Raw genomic sequence first — 17,401 nt, 5'->3', positions numbered from 1 at the left:
TCAGTCCTGAGGGAAAAAAGAAAAATGCTATGAGAGTTTGTAAAGCCTATATAATTTGTAAAGCCTATATGGCCCAAAGACACTTAAACATTCAGAATATTTCCAGTGGTGGGATTTAATTTTTTTTACTACCAGTTCTGTGGGCATGGCTTGGTAGGCATGGCATGGCTTGATGGGCGTGGCTTGGTGAGCGTGGCAGGGGAAGGATACTGTAAAATCTCCATTCCCTCTCCACTCTAGGGGAAGGTTACTGCAAAATCTCCATTTCCTTCCAGTCAGCTGGGACTCGGGAGGCAGAGAATAGATGGGGGGACAGTCAGAGGTGGTATTTACCGATTCTCCGAACTACTCAAAATTTCCGCTACTGGTTCTCCAGAACTGGTCAGAACCTGCTGAATACCACTTCTGAATATTTCTGTGCTTCAGCAAGAATTTTAGAAAGTTCGGATGTACTATAAAAAACCACTGTACCATCTTTTTCCTAGAATCAAAATTATTCCACCATTTTTCAGCAACTGTGGTCAAAAGTGTTCCTGAGAGTGGGAGATCTGCCCAGTCAGCAAAATAATTACAGACTTTCTTTATAGTTCATTCAGGAAAGGATTTCAAAACTATGTTTCATTTCATTAGAAAATGCTAAATTCCTCAAGCTACAGTCAACCATGCTGGAGAAGATGAAGCTGGACAGTCAGCCTCATATTCACATCTTCCCTTAGTCTTCCAGAGAAATATAATTTTGCTATTGTCTGCTAACCCAAAAGAGTTCAATCCCTTGTGCTAGAATCTTTCTTCCTGCTGTCCAAAAAATAAGGAATCAGATGTGTGACCTTTAAAACACATGAGCTAAGGGGAATATTGTATTAAATATTCATTTCAAATTAAACCACCAGCTTTCACTTTTTTCATTTTTATAAACAATATGTAAATGGCACCAGATATTATTTGTTGGAAGTATATACTGCCCTTTCGTTCAGGTGCTTCAGGAGCTCCATATGGTTGGACTGGCCAAGTCACCAAGTGAGCTTCTATGGCTGAGAGTAACATACAGTATATCCAATATAGTGGAGGTTTTGTTTTGCTTTTTAAAAAATCTGCAATTTATATAGCCGAAATATTTAGTTCCTGTAAACATTTGTTTAATCTACTTTTATTTCCACCAATTGCACCAGTAACTGTAGAATGACTTTACAAGGTCCTTCATTTTCAGTGTTTGCACTCTATTTTTTTCCTTTAATTTTTCTCTCTCTTAGTATTGCCACATCTGCAAATGCCACTCTTTTCAATTATTTTTATATAACCGTTTAGTTATGTTCCAGATGGTGATTAGTGTGTTGCAAAAATCCCATTTCCATCATTGTCGGCTACTTTCTCAATTTTGCGATCATGTCACATTCAGGAAATTCTGAAATTATAGTTGTTGTGTCAATGCCAATAGTTCACAATGGCTACTCTGTCATTATGTTGCTTATACTCAGCCCGGACATTTTTTTTTTCTGCATCCATTTATTCATAATGTATGGTTTTATCTTTTCATTTTTAAATTCCACATTTGCAGCTGTCTGATAGATGTTGAATCCTTTCTTTCATCAAGGTTGTTTGCAATGCTTCTTCTTGAGCTGCAAAAATTAATCCTTCTGTTGTCTTCCTAATGGTGTCAGTTTCTAACCATTGCCAGTTCCTAATTTTGTTCTCTTTACTTTGAGGGTTTTTTAAAAATGTACTTATCATTTAATGGTCCACTTCTCCAGTTTTCTAAATGATTTACCAACAGTCCCTTATGTAGCCATTTTTGCCTCTGGTTATTAGTGTTGTTGATGTTCTTATAGTTGGCTGACAGTCAGCCAGATGTTTAGACTGAATTTGCTCTTCCAGGTAAAGCTGCCTTTGGCAATTGACTGCTGGTGATTTTGTCAATGCTGATAGCGTTCTTGAGGGTTACGTGGCAGGTGCTCGTCTTTTCAATTCTGAAATCCCAGAGCACTATAGCTTCTTCGTTTTCTACTACTTTGTCTATTTCGTCCTTTTGTTCTTGCTTGCAGTCAAATAGTGTTCCTTGTAGATATTTCAATGCACCATTGTTGCTACTTTATTATGCCATTGTTTGTAGGCAGTGTGCGTGATCTTGCAGCAGCTAACTGTTTCTTCAGCTTCTTTACAGAGGCAGCTGTCTGTTGCTGTCTTCTCATTTCTGGTTTTGAATGGCTTGTTCTTAAGGCTTGATCTTGTGCAGCCAGAATTATCTCCTCTGTTTCTGTTCTCAACTTTCCTGCTCTTTAGCTATTGCCAGGTTTTGTTATGTGCTTTGCCTGCTTGGTTGTTGAGGGTTTTTCTTAATGTACTGGATGAAGGGGATTCATTGTCATTATTCTTTACTGGGTTTTCTATCCTGGACTTCTAATTCTGCTTAAGTCTGTCCGCTATTCCAGCTATGTATCTAATGACTGGAATTGCCCAGATGCTAATTGCCTTGATAGTATGTCCGCCATTCAGTTTGGTGGGTTTCAGCAGGTTCTGACCAGTTCTGGAGAACCGGTAAAGGAAATTTTGAGTACTTCGGAGAACTGGTAAATACCACCTCTGACTGGCCCTGCCCCCATCTTACTTGGGATATTTATTTCTCCATAAAAATCTAAAATATCTTCGTATAGCAATAGTACTTAGATTTATATACTGCTTCATAGTGCTTTCACAGAGTCAGCCCATTGCCCCCAACAATCTGGCTCCTCATTTTACCCACCTCGGAAGGATGGAAGGCTGAGTCAACCTTGAGCCGGTGAGATTTGAACTGCTGAACTGCAACTAGAAGTCAGCTGAAGTAGCCTGCAGTACTGCACTCTAACCACTGCCCCACCTTGGCTCTATAGCTCATAATAACCCACTATCACCCTCAGAACATATTTAATCCAAATAATTTGTTTTTTAAAAAATTGAAATATTAGAGATCTCATATAGGGAAAATTTTCCAAGCAAAGCCAATAACATTCACCATATAATTCCATGCCTCTAGTTCCAGCTGTTGCCTCTAAATCTCTTACTGCATATTCTATCATTCAATATTTTTTTCAGAAATCTTGTAGATGACTTGCTTGATTTGGATTTTGCAAACAAAGAAGTATCAATTCATGACTTTCCTTGCCAAGTGGTCTTCTATCTCAATGCATTTGATGATTCCCAAGCTAAGATGTTTTTAGCCAAGAGGTGTATCACAAACACCTGATTCTCTGTCATCCCCTTCTTCTTTTGCCCTCTTCTTTCCAGCATTAGGCTCTTCTCTAGTGAGCCCTTCCTTCTCATTAGGTGGCCAGAGTATATGAGTTTCATCTTCAGGATCTGACCTTCTAAAGAGCAATCAGGGTTGATCTTCTCTAGGACTGATTGGTTTGATCGCCTTGCAGTCCGAGGGACTCACAGGAGTCTTCTCCAGCACCATAGTTCAAAGGCCTCAATTCTTTGGCGCTCAGCCTTTCTTATGGTCCACCTTTCACAGCCATATATTGCAACTAAGAACACCATAACCTTGACTATACGCACTTTTGTTGGCAGGGTGTTTTTAGTAAACTACCTAGATTTGCCATAGCTTTTCTCCCCAGGAGCAAGCGTCTTTTAATTTCATGGCTGCAGTCCCCATCTGCAGTGATCTTGGAGCCCAGGAAAATAAAATATGTTACTACCTCTATTTCTTCCCCATCTATTTGCCAGGAATTGAGAGGGCCAGATGCCACGATCTTTGTTTTCTTAGTGAGAAAACTAAGATGGTTGGATGCCATGATCTTAGTGAGGCTAGGATGGACCGATAAAGGAGAATATTTGTAGCTCAGAGCTGAAATGAGGGGGAACACTGCTCATAGCAGCATAGTGGTAGTAAATGATGTCAGTGATGATGTTACCTAGTTCGGGTAATGAAGCATCTGCAAGAAACAAGCTCAGAGAGTACCATGGACCTTCAGTGATGGACCATCTTTGGCATTTGTTCATGTCATCAGTTATTCTGTACTCCAATAAAGAAGAAATGCGGTCAAAAAATCTATTTAATCCAAATCCTACCTGTCCTTATCTACATTTATTATTTTGGCTAAAACCTATCATCATCTTCTTTTAAAGACCCCATAATCTTTTGCGGGCTGGAGTCTTGGGCAACTGAATAGAGCTGAGTGTTTACTGGCCAGATGCCCTTCCTGTCGCCAATGCAGAGATTGTTTCAGCAGATATATGCACATCGTGCCCAGAGAGAGAAATATCTGCCTCTACCTATGATCTCTGCCTCTACCTATGATCGAACTCACAGCATCCTGATTGTGAGGCGAGAGCTCCACCTCTAGGCCACCACACCACTCATTTTGGCTAAAACCTATCCTCCCACCATATTTTGGACATATTTTTTTTTGTATCTTTTTTTGTTGCCATCTAGTGGTAATCTGGACGTTTGCAGTCTTCATCTGGTAGACTTGGTATGAATATTAAATGTCATCATGTCTGTTTAGGTGGAAGAAATTCTAAGCTTACATAATTCCAGCCATGCAATGTAGATAAAACAACCAATATAGTAATTAAGGTATCAAGCTGGAAGCCAGGAGGTTGGGAATTTTAGTTTTGCCTTAGGCATGAACTTGAGTCAATCACTCTTTATTAGCCTTAGGAAGGAGGCAATGGCAAACGTCTTCCCAAAAATCAACCTTGCCAAGAAAACTGCAGTTGCTAGAAGTCAAAAACCGGACAAAGCCACTGGAGGGGGAGGGGATGCACATAAAGAGGGCAGGATTTTCATCATGGAGTCTCTCCTGCCTTTTGAAGTCTTTCTATATTTTATATTTATTTATTAGTTTGTCAAACATGTACAAGATAGCAAGTATAAGTATGAACGTGGACATGAACAAAGGAAATGAGTACAAATAAATGGGGACAGTAGGACAGGGACAGTAGGCATGCTGGTGCACTTATGCATGCCCCCTTTAGAGACCTCTTAGGAATGGTGTGAGGTCCACTGTAGACAGTTTAAGGTTGAAGCTATGAGGGTTTGAGGCTGTAACAATGGAGTCAGGTAGAGCATTCCAGGTTGAAGCTATGAGGGTTTGGGGCTGTAACAATGGAGTCAGGTAGAGCATTCCAGGTGTTGACCACTCTGTTGTTGAAGTCGTATTTTCTGCAATCGAGTTTGGAGCGGTTTACCCTGAGTTTGTATCGATTGTTTGTGTATTATTGTGGTTGAAGCTGAAGAAATTGTTGACGTTGTAGCAGGCAATTTTGTGCACTATGCTTAGATTGGATCACAGGCGGCACAGTTCCAGATTGTCCAAGTCCAAAATTTAAAGCCTGGTGGCATAAGGGATTCTATTGTGAGTAGAGGAGTGGAGTACTCTTCTCAAGAAATACCTCTGGACCCGCTCAATCGTATTAATGTCCAATATACAGTGTGGATTCCAGGCAGACGAGCTGTATTCAAGAATTAATAGGTGTCCCTGGCATACATTTCGAAAACTGATTCCATGAACTCAACCACTTCTTTGAATAGGGTCACTATTATTTCTGACTGAATAAATTTACTTGGAAAATTTAAAAAGAAAATGCCACTGAATTCCCATTAATATCCAAAATTTCAATGTTTGATTTCACACACACACACACACACACACACACACACACACACAACACTTATACACAAAAATCAATATTTCTGTTAAGACACAAAATAATAAAAAGGCACTACAAACAGTTCTGTAGATTCACTTCAACGTAAGTTATTTGTATATAGAATACATATTAGGACTGTGTTCAGAGATAGACTGGGGTAGTTTATAGGTTATAACTATTATGGAATAAAAGTGAATGAAGATATTGAACAGTTCTTGATTAAGATATGTTCAAGAGAGGTGAATAAACTAATGATTTGCCAAAAGAGGAACTGTGAGGTCCAGAATTCTAACAGTGAGATTTAGTTAAAATTCTCTGGATGTGTTGCACCAATTCTCATGAGCCCCAGCTATCACATCTCAGATCTAGAAAGGCTAATCAAAATATAGATTTACATAGCATTTATTTCCAATTATAGCCCTCTTTAATGACAGAACACATTGGAGCCAGACAATGCAGGTTCTATTAATATGATTGCAATTTAGAAACATCAGCGAACTGTTTAGGAGAAAAGGCTGGCATAAGCTAGGAAACATGTTAGTCAAATACTAGAACTTTCATTAGACTATGAATGCTAATAGGGCTGTTAACATGCAAGCATTTGTTTACTTTCTAAAATGCATCTGCTACGTTCACACAGTCTCATGCAGAATCCATATAAACATTTGTTTGCTAGAGAATTAAATGACAATAAGGCTTCTGGTTTTGTGACTTTCATTCACCATATCTCCATATGGTGGGATTAACAGAAGCAATCTAACTATGGAAGGAAGGAATGATAATAAATTAGGGAGGATACAGAGAAAAGGGAAATAATTGTTAATGTGGTGTAGCACATGGCTAATGAAATCGTTCTTAATGAGAAATGATAATATTATTTGAGTACAATACGGGGAGCATAATAGGCCACTGTTAAATTGGTCAAGGCTTCCACCTGACTAGGTGGCTCAGTGGCTAAGAAACAGAGCTTGTCGGACTTCCGGTTGATGTCGCGGAGAGACAGTCCGGGAAATAGCGGGCTCTGATGAGTCCCGCGAAAACCCCGGCTGCCGAACCGCCGCCGATGGGTCTGCGGACTGAACCTGTCCTGTAGGGATGGGGGAAGAAGAGGGGCACCTCAGAAGATCGAGAGGAACAGGCAAGTTCCTTGGAGGTCAGAGGGAACCCTCTGTGAGTTGGCGGCAGGGGAGTGCTGGAGGAAAGCAAAGTCAAACAGAGCCTTTTGAAGCCAGGTGAGTGACAACAGCCCAGGCTTGCAACAACATTTGGAGCTATATTGGTAACTAGAAGACCCCTAGCCTAAAACAGCAGCTAAGTAACAAAGGGGCTTTGGAAACTTTTTTAACTGTAACTTTAAAGAACAAAGACCCAAGAAACAACTAATTTTGGAACAAGAACTAAGACTTAATTTAGAGATACGGTAAAAGGACTAAACACTTTAAAAATTTGAATTGGACTAAGGGAAAAAAAAGAAGATTTGATACTTTTTTAACTAAAAGAAGAAAATAAAGTGGATGGTTATATAATAAGAAATAAAATGGAGTCTTGCATGACTAATGGGAAATGTGGATTATAGAGAGACACCATCTGGCGTAAAGAGGAACTTTGTAACCTCCCTTTGTTATGAGAACTTTGAGCTCTACAAAAAAAAAATTGCTGAATTGTGGAGGAGGATTCTTCTTTCCTGACTGCAAGCAGCTGGACTTTGGTAAAGAAAAGGAATCTACAATGGAACTCCTACAGTTGAACAAATAATAATTTGAATGTTGGCGCAGGAATAGAAGAAGGATTAAGTGCAGCCTTAAAAGAAAGAGATTTGAAACATTATATCTGGAATAAAAATATGAAAAGAGATTTAATTGGATTTATGGAGAATAAAATTAAAAACTTGGAAAATGGAAGGAAATTTATGTTTGCAGACGAGGAAATGAAGATAATGTGATTAAAAATAAAATAAAGTAAAGTTGATTGCAATAAATTAAACGGAGGCTTTTATAGAAATTAAAATGTTAAATGAAACTAATTAATACATGCAAAGATATGTTTAATGCAAGAACTATGTTTGAATGATAACATGTTAAGGTAAAGAATAAAGGTGAATATGACTAATTGAAAATGTTAAAAGGAATTTAAAAATATACTTAAAATATGTCTTAAGCAAGAACCATATCTCAAGGTTAAAATGTTATGAATGCAATGAAAAAAGATAAAGAAAAATATGATTAAATGAAAAGCAATGCATAGATGGAGGAAAACAACAAAGGAAGGTTTAAGTAGAGATTGTTAAACCAACTATGAACATGCTGTATTTAACAGCCAAAAAACTATAATATGCTGTATTGAACAGCCAAACAAATGGTCATGCTGGGTATCAGCCAAAACGAAACTTAATATGCCGTGTAACGGCCAAAAAACAAAATTAATATGCTGTGTTTAACAGCCAAACAAAGGGCAAGCTGGGCAATGGCCAAAAAATAAAAATATACTATATTTAACAGCCAAAACAAAGGGTTATGCTGTGATTAATAGTCAAGAAATTGAAATGATTGGTTTAACATCAAAGATAATAAAAAGAGGTGGGATAATTAAAATGAGGAGGTGTATGTTGAGAGTGATAATTAAGATAAAATGCATAAGTTAGGTTTAATAATAATTAAATAATTAATGAATGTTTAATCTGTTTAATATAATTGTATGATTTATATTGTTAAAATATCCATTTAAGCAAATGAAAGAGAAAAATGAATTGATAACTGGTTATGATTTAAGATTTAAGTAACGGGTTTTTGGGGGTAATGGCATAGTTATATAGATAGATTTGAGGGAAATATTTGTTTAAAATATTGAGTTGTGTTAATTGAAAATAAGATTTGTTAATGATTTGTTTTAATTTGTGACCGGAGCAAAAGCTTTGTTTTGAAAAGATGTGGTTTATGATTTTTTTTAAATAAAAAAAAAATATCAAAAAAAAAAAAAAAGAAAAGAAAAGAAACTGAGCTTGTTGATGAGAACAGTCGGCAGTTCAGCAGTTCGAATCCTTAGTATAGGTCTCCTGCATAAGCAGGGAGTTGGACTAGATGACCTCCAAGGTTCCTTCCAAACCTGTTACTGTTACACTTTAACTTGTTTGACCCGTCTGTGACCTTTCCTAACTTTTAACCACTTGCATATACCCATCTCTTTTTTGCAAGATCCAAAGGAAATCAGCATTCCCATTGCTTGAATATGATTCAAGCCGAATAATCATTCTCAAATTTGGAAGAGCTCAAACTTTATCAAAATATAATGGGATTCTAAGAGCTATTTCTGAGGGAAAGTTATGTGATACCTAATTCAACGACTTTGTCCTTGTAAAGAAATCATCAATAGAAGACTTTCTCTGACAACTTTAGATTGTGATAAAGCCTATAATAATGTTCCTATAGAACTGGGCTCAATATTTTTTTTTTATTAACAATTGCAAGCACTTTTTCAGATTTTTTTTTTTAAAAAACTTTTAATTGAACAGTCTTATGATAATTTTAAAATGGTTTTGGTATCTTCAAATGTAAATTGTATCACTATGGCTGTCTCCTAATTGGCAATGGATATTTGGTGCCAGTTGTTGTGGTGTTACTAAATTCATTTTATACACTCTTTCTGCTTTACATTAATGACCTATGCGATCATATTAAAAGCAGCTGTGTCCTTTTCGCTGTTGATGTAAAATTATACAACACCACTGACAATGCCACTACCCTACAAAGCAACCTTGACGATGTGTCCGAATGATCGCGGAATTGGCAACTACAAATCTCGACTAATAAATGCTCTGTCCTACACATTGGCAATAAAAATCAGAACACCAAATACAAGTTGGATGGAAACAACCTTGTAGATGACCTCCACTCTGTCAAGAACCTAGGAGTACTTATCTCAAATGATCTAAGCCCCAGAGCCCACTGTAACAGCACTGCCAAAAAGGCATTAAGAGTTGTTAACCTAATTTTGGGAAGCTTCTTCTCTGGTAACATTGTATTGCTAACTAGGGCATACAAAACCTTTGCCAGACCAATTCTCGAATACAGCTCATTTGCCTGGAATCCACACTGTATATCGGACATTAATCCATTTAAGTGGGTCCAGAGGTATTTCACAAGAAGAGTATTCCACTATCTATCGCTCACAATAGAATTCCCTATGCCACCAGACTTGAAATTTTGGGCTTGGATAATCTGGAACTGCACCGCCTGTGGTATGATCTAAGCACAGTACACAAAATTATCTGCTACAATGTCTTACCTGTCAACGACTTCTTCAGCTTCAACCTCAATAATACATGGGCAAACAATTGATATGAACTCAAGGTAAATGCTCCAAACTCGATTGCAGAAAATACGACTTCAGCAACAGAGTGGTCAATGCCTGGAATGCACTATTTGAGTCCATTGTTACATCCTCTAACCCTCATAGCTTCAACCTTAAACTGTCTACTGTGGACATTATCCCATTCCTAAGAGGTCCATAAAGGGGGCGTGCATAAGTGCACCAGTGTGCCTATTGTCCCTGTCCTACTGTCCCCATTTATTTGTATTCCTTTCTTTCATTCATATCCATGTTTATATTTATACCTACTATCTTGTACATGTTTGACAAATTAATAAATACAAATACAAGTACATTATCTCTGAGTTGTTTATTATTTGTTTCCTTGTTCCTCACTCCCTTGGGTACCAACTGCTTCGTAGTATATAACTGGATTGGACGTGCCAATGCCTATTCTACAGTTCATTTACATTAGATTCAATGAACTAAATTTTCAATAGAATACTTCTATTGAATGTGCAATGGAGAATTTGATAGAACATGGCCAATAGTACATTATTTCATAGGGGAGAAATATCCTCAAGAACCTAAAGAATATGAGCATTTGCTAATGTGGTTATCAGCCTCATTCTGCCAATTTGCCATTCATGGAAAGTGAAAGAAGGCAACTTTAGGACTCTCAGAGTGCCTAATTATGTATCTCAGGAGCTGTGCTATTGAGAGAAATCCATTGACCTATATGTCAGCTATATTCATTTTAATTGGGCACATGGGGGGAGCAACGATGATCAGAAAACTGAACCCCGGTTTATACTTATTTTATGTGCAATTAGCCATGCAATACAACTATTAAAGATGCTGAATCTGTGAGGTTCACTATAATATAAATAAAATTACTGAGCTCTATTGCAAAAAGAATCAAATGCATTTTCTTCCTAAGCTTAGTGGTATTTTTTTAAAAAAATTATTTACTCTATTCCCTTTTGAATAGCTTTCTGTAATGAGAATGAAAAATAAGAAGAGTTGGGGCAGATTATTACCTGGAAGAGAAAGTTGACCGGGCTAAACTGGAAAGTTGAAAACACCTCCCAGAAGAAGAGACTGGCAAACTATTTTCCAATTGTTGTCAAGAAAATGATTCAAAAATGTCACAATTACAACTGCACAAATAGGTAGATAAAGGGAATCAAATTCAATTTGAAGGAAATGTTGATTCCTTTTCAACTGCATTAAAACAGAAATTTTTGGAATATTGTTTTGGGTCCAAAAGTCATGGATTTTCCATTAGTACAGCTTATGAAGAATATTTAGAAGTATTGTTGTTGTTAGTTGTGAAGTCATGTCCGACCCATTGCGACCCCATGGACAACATTCCTCCAGGTCTTGCTGTCCTCTACCATTCTCTGGAGTCCATTTAAGTTCACACCTTTTGCTTCAGTGACTCCATCCAACCACCTCATTCTCTGTCGTCCCCTTCTTCTTTTGCCCTCAATCTTTCCCAGAATCAGGCTCTTTCCAGTGAGTCCTTTCTTCTCATTAGGTGGCCAAAATATTTGAGTCTCATCTTCAGGATCTGGCCTTCTAAAGAGCAGTCAGGGTTGATCTCCTCTAGGACTGACCGGTTTGATCACCTTGCAGTCCGAGGGACTCACAGGAGTCTTCTCCAGCACCATCGTTCAAAGACCTCAATTCTTTGGTGCTCAGCCTTTCTTATGGTCCAACTTTCACAACCATACATTGCAACTGGGAACACCATAGCCTTGACTATACACACTTTTGTTGGGAGGGTGATGTCTCTGCTTTTCTGTCTAGATTTGCCATAGCTTTCCTCCCCAGAAGCAAGTGTCTTTAATTTTTTTGGCTGCAGTCCCCATCTGAGGTAATCTTGAAACCCATTTAGAAGTATACATGCATACATTATATTTTTTCATTTTAAAAAAAAAAAATCATTTGGTCAATAAGGCTATCGGACTCTCTTTTTTTTTTTCAGATTATTTTGAACAGAAGCTAATAAATTGAAATATTTTGTGCACAGATAGCAAAAGAAAGATGTCAGGATTTTAAGCTCTTTCTTTTGAAATAAATGAAAAGTTTTGTGAGTTCCTTAAATAGGAGCGCAGTTCCTATGAGCATTTTTCATTTCTGAATAACACTCAAGTTGGAAGCAGAGGGGCGAGGGACATTTTGACATTTCACAAAATCATTTCCAGGGGCATTGCTATTTATAATACTAGAAAATCAAGGTTATGAACTTGATTAGAAGGAAAATATTTAGCCACAACCATCTGGCATTATGCTGAACTAAAATACTAAACCAGTATCCTAATAACACTCTTCATATGTTTAATTTAGGAATTCTGTGTTTTTCCAGATTTTGCTAAATTTTAGTCTTCAACAGCATCAACCAGAATGCTCAATTCAAGGCAAAGTATGGATTTAATCATTTATTATCATATTGTTACGCTACCACTTACCAAAATTAATGTGTAGCAGCCCCTGGAGAGCCATTGTTCCCTCACCTTGCTCTATAGAAAAGATCTTGAGAGGAAAGTAACAACAGAAAAAGAATGGCAATACCATCATGTTTAAATGTCAATGGAGATTCTCAGTCATCCAGGTCATGGTTGTCCGAAAGATGTTTTTTCAAGAGACAAGTGGAGTTTCTTTGTTTTTCCTTGAACACATTTCACTTTTCATCCAAGAAGCTTCTTCAGTTCACCTTCTTGTAGGAAAATTGAAACATGTTCAAGGAAGAACAAAGGAAATCCAATTGCCTCTAGAAAGAGCACCTTTTTTTAATTTGATTTATATGCCGCCCTTCTCCGGAGACTCAGGGCAGCTTACAATGCGTTAAGCAATAGCCTTCATACTTTTTGTATATTTTTACAAAGTCAGCTTATTGCCCGCACAAACTGGGTCCTCAATTTACCTACCTTAGAAAGGATGGAAGGCTGAGTCAACCTTGAGCCTGGCAAGATTCGAACTTACTAATTGCAGACAGTTGGAGTTAAATTACAATGCATTAGTCTGCTGAGCTATCCAGGCTTAAAGCACTTTCATAAAAATTGTATTATTATATGGAACCATTTGAGCCACCAATTCCACTCCTGTTCAATATTAGAATAACAAAGTTAAACATTCCACTTAGCTGTCTAGCCTCCCTTAGAATACATCCCTGGCCTGCTCTCGAGTTGCCATAGGTGAGGGGGATGGGAAAACAGCGAAGCAGCATGGCAGCCAAAAACAAAAGCTCATTCCAGACATATCTCTCTCAAGGCTGTCTCCCAGGTTTACCCACAGTGACCAGAGGGGAGTGATCTCTACAACCTGCGAATTTGCTCCGTTGGTGAATATGACTGATGACACACCCTGGGGGAGGGGGGAAACAGGGTCAAGTCTGGGTTGAAAATTACCTGGGGTTAGAGTTGGCTTCACTTGGAACGTGCCAACATGAAGCTCCTAATAAATAACTGGATTTCTTTGGAAGCTTGGCTTGAGGCTCATAATTAGGGCATCCATCGGAACCCTGACAACAGAAGCTTATTATCTCTTGGATAATTGGTTCCACTGTTAAATTGTTCTAAATTAAGGAAGGTGGTCTTAACCTAACACTACTTCCAATCCAGTCTGCATCTTCCTAAAATGTAATTCCACTATCCTGTGCCCTGCCTTTTGGAGAACCTTTGTCTATGTGATAGCCTTTCAGATATATGAAGAATGTCATCATATACCTATCAACCTTTCTTTGTGAAATGAAACGTGTCTAAGTCTTTCAGCTTCTCTTTACTTGGCTTTCTGGTCATCTTCATTGCCCATATTCCAATTTCTCTGAATCCTCTGGGGGCCTAACTAGACAGAGTATTCAATTATATTTTGATCGAAGTAAAATCAGGTGGAGTGATTGCTTCCTATGATTTGCAGGAGGAAAACTGTTAATTTATGTGCAAAAATTTAGATTCTGGTAGCACTCCATGCATCTGGTAAAGCAAACGGCAGCTCAGGAAAGCATATGTGTTTTAATAAAACCTGTTAGTCAGAAAATGTGCTACCTAACTTCTGAATATGTTTTATGATTTGAAAATTTGTTTGTTTGTTTGTTTGCCAAAGAATGTTGAAACAGTGTGGTGGTTCAATTATATAGCTCCCTGGATGAAACAGTTTAGCCACAGCCATGAAACCAAGAGGCCCATTGATGATCACTATCAGGACCTGAATGCAGGCAATGAAACTCTCCTTGTCCTTTTAGATGTCTCCGCAGAGACATCTACCACAGAACACTGTATCTTCTTTGTTAAGTTATGAGTTTGAGGACAGGAGATAACTGCTTTACATTATTTCAATCCCCTTCTCTTGTTTTAACCTATAAAACTCTTTATGCATAAGCACCTGGGTATCTGTGGGATTGCTATTCATCCCTGAATCAGTCAAACCTGGGCTGCATAAACAGAGGGATAGAATCAAGATCACATGAAGTGTTAATACCACTTTATAATGCCTTGGTAAGGCCACACTTGGAATATTGCATTCAGTTTTGGTTGCCACGATGTAAAAAAGATGTGGAGACTCTAGAAAGAGTGCAGAGAAGAGCAACAAAGATGATTAGGGGACTGGAGGCTAAAACATATGAAGAATGGTTGCAGGAACTGGGTGTGTCTAGTTTAATGAAAAGAAGGACTAGGGGAGACATTATAGCATGTTACAATATCTCAGGGGTTGCCACAAAGAAGAGGGAGTCAAACTATTCTCCAAAGCACCTGAGGGTAGAAAAAAGAAGCAATGGGTGGAAACTAATCAAGGAGGGAAGCAATTTAGAACTAAGGAGAGATTTCCTGGCAGTTAGAACAATTAATCAGTGGAACAACTTGCCTCCAGAAGTTGTGAATACTCCAACACTGAAAGTTTTAAGAAGAGATTGGATAACCATTTGTCTGAAGTGGTGTAGGGTTTCCTGCCTGAGCAGGGGTTGGACTAGAAGACCTCCAAGGTCCCTTCCAACTCGGTTATTCTATTCCATTCTAAACCTACTAGATCATCTAGAGAACAACTGCTTCTATTGTTGCATTTCTAGAAGAAAAGGAAGTTCTCAGTTGCAGCATCTATTTTCTAGAATAGCCTCCCTACAGAAATAAGCCTGGCACAATCCCTGATCACATTCAACTGACATTGAAGCAGGGGTAAAATCCAGCAGGTTCTGACAGGTTCTGGAGAACTGGTAGTGGAAATTTTGAGTAGTTCGGAGAACCGGCAAATACCACCTCTGGCTGGACCCAGAGTAGGATGGGAATGGAGATTTTGCAATATCCTTCCCCCAGGAATAGGGAGGAAATGGGGATTTTGCAGTATTCTTCCCCTGGAATGGGGTGGGAATGGAGATTTTGCAGTAGCCTTTCCCTGCCATGCCCACCAAGCCATGCCCACCAAGCCACACCACGCGCACCAAGCCACACCCACAGAACTGGTAGTAAAAAAATTTGGATTTCACCACTGCACTGAAGACCAACTTCAGTCCATGATCTGGACACCAATCTACCATGGATGTTTTCAATTGCTTTTCTGTCATGTGAGCTTCTGACAGTTGAATTGATTGTGACAGGATATACATGCAATTAATTAATCAATCTTTCCTTCTATTCACGCAGCCTAAAATTGCATTTGCTTTCTCTGCAGCCATGTCATTTTCTGGCTCATTTTCAATTTTGCAATCAACTACGATGTCAAGTTCTTTTTTGCAATTATTATTATGAGATAATATTTCTAATCCTGTACTTCTGCATTCAATTTTTGTCTCCCAAGTGAAAAGCATTTTGCATAAGCACTGTTAAATTTCTCTAATTTCAGCCCATTTGTCCAAATTATCAAGTTCATTTTAAATTTTATTTCTGCCATATCTCATTCATTGTTATTTTCATATCATTGGCAAATTCCATCCATAATCCCTCCATCCCATCACCTAACAATTAAAAGAAATATTGAAGAGTAATGGCCCTAAGACTAATTCTTGTGGGGCCCTATTTAACATCTCTCTTAGAGATGTTAGATGCAGAATAAATGATTAGCAATTTGAATAGGATGTTTCATCCAGTTGGAGATCTACTTAATTTTTATGCCACTTAGCCAGGTTTAATTAGTTTTGTAAATGCTTTTCTAAAATCAAATTATATTATGTCTGTAGCATTCTCACAATCTAAACAGGCATTCTTTACTCATACACGATAATTTTTTCTCATTCGCACACTTTATAGTATTAGCATGTTTTCCCGAAACTAAGACCCTATCTTATATTTTCTGAACACCGAAATAAGCGTTTGGCCTTATTTTTAGGGAGGTCTTATTATTTTGGTGCGCATGGAGCAAGAGGGGGCTCCTCTTGCCGTCTTACCTGATTTCCAGCTCTGCATTTAAATATTTTCAGAAAGGGATTATTTCAGGGAGGACTTATTTTAGCACATGTGCTCAAAAGCCCGACTGGGCTTATTATCAGGAGATGTCTTATTTTTGGGAAAACAGGGTACCTTCCTTAGAATGAAATACAACACTCAGGGTTTGTACTAAAATGTACCATAAACCACAGGAGGAATCCAACAGGGATGACTCTTAGTCCCAATATTATTTAATTTTGATATTAATTGATTAATATATTGAGCAATCCAGATTTTCTTCCTCCAAAATTAGCTGGCAAATATATTACTATTTTACTTTATACCAACAATGAAATACTGGATTTTTTTTGTTTTGTTTTGTTTTTCAAATTCTCAAAGTTATGAGAAGAGAACTTTGAGAAACTCATTTTCTTCCTTTTATCTCTGACCATAAGTGCAACAAAAAGATCTTTGGAACATAAAAGGAAAAACTGTCAAGCACCAGGGAAATCAGAAGATCCAGACAGTTCAAATGGGCATAAAGATTTATTGCAAGCTTAAGCTCTCTACAAGAGATTCTACAAGCAAATTTATGGTAGATATCAATAGAATTCAAGGTGGGCTGGAATTAGATCTCTTGTGGGCATGAAGAGACTGATGACACATTTGACCCTTCCCTCAGGCTCTGCCTGGTCACTTCCTACAAATATGTTGCAATGCCATATACCAGAAATAAACTGAGAGTGATCTTTGGAGCAATGAGATCTGGAATGAGCCAAGAGCAGCATACCACTGACATAAGGTTGAAAGTTCTTTGGAATGAAGTTCTGGTCCAAATATTGAGCAGCTGTAAGTCTGCAATATGTTGATGGAGATTCTCAGTCATTCAAGTAGCATTTTTCTGGATGTTAAGTCATGGCAACTGGACTTCTTTTTCTTTTTGGTTTAAAATATTTTGATGCTTATCCAAATTGCTTCAGTCGGCGTTCCTCCTTAAGTAGGCTAAGGGAGTGGCCAATTAGCCCCAAGCCTTACTCTCAAGGTTCTGAAGGTCCTGGCTGAATCCCTGCCTCTGGCACCACATCTTCTCCAGCCTCATTATCCAACTC

This window comes from Pantherophis guttatus, chromosome 3 (genome assembly GCF_059756535.1).
Source record: "Pantherophis guttatus breed Tessera chromosome 3, ASM5975653v1, whole genome shotgun sequence".
Lineage (NCBI taxonomy): Eukaryota > Metazoa > Chordata > Lepidosauria > Squamata > Colubridae > Pantherophis > Pantherophis guttatus.
This window is presented reverse-complemented; position numbering follows the sequence as displayed.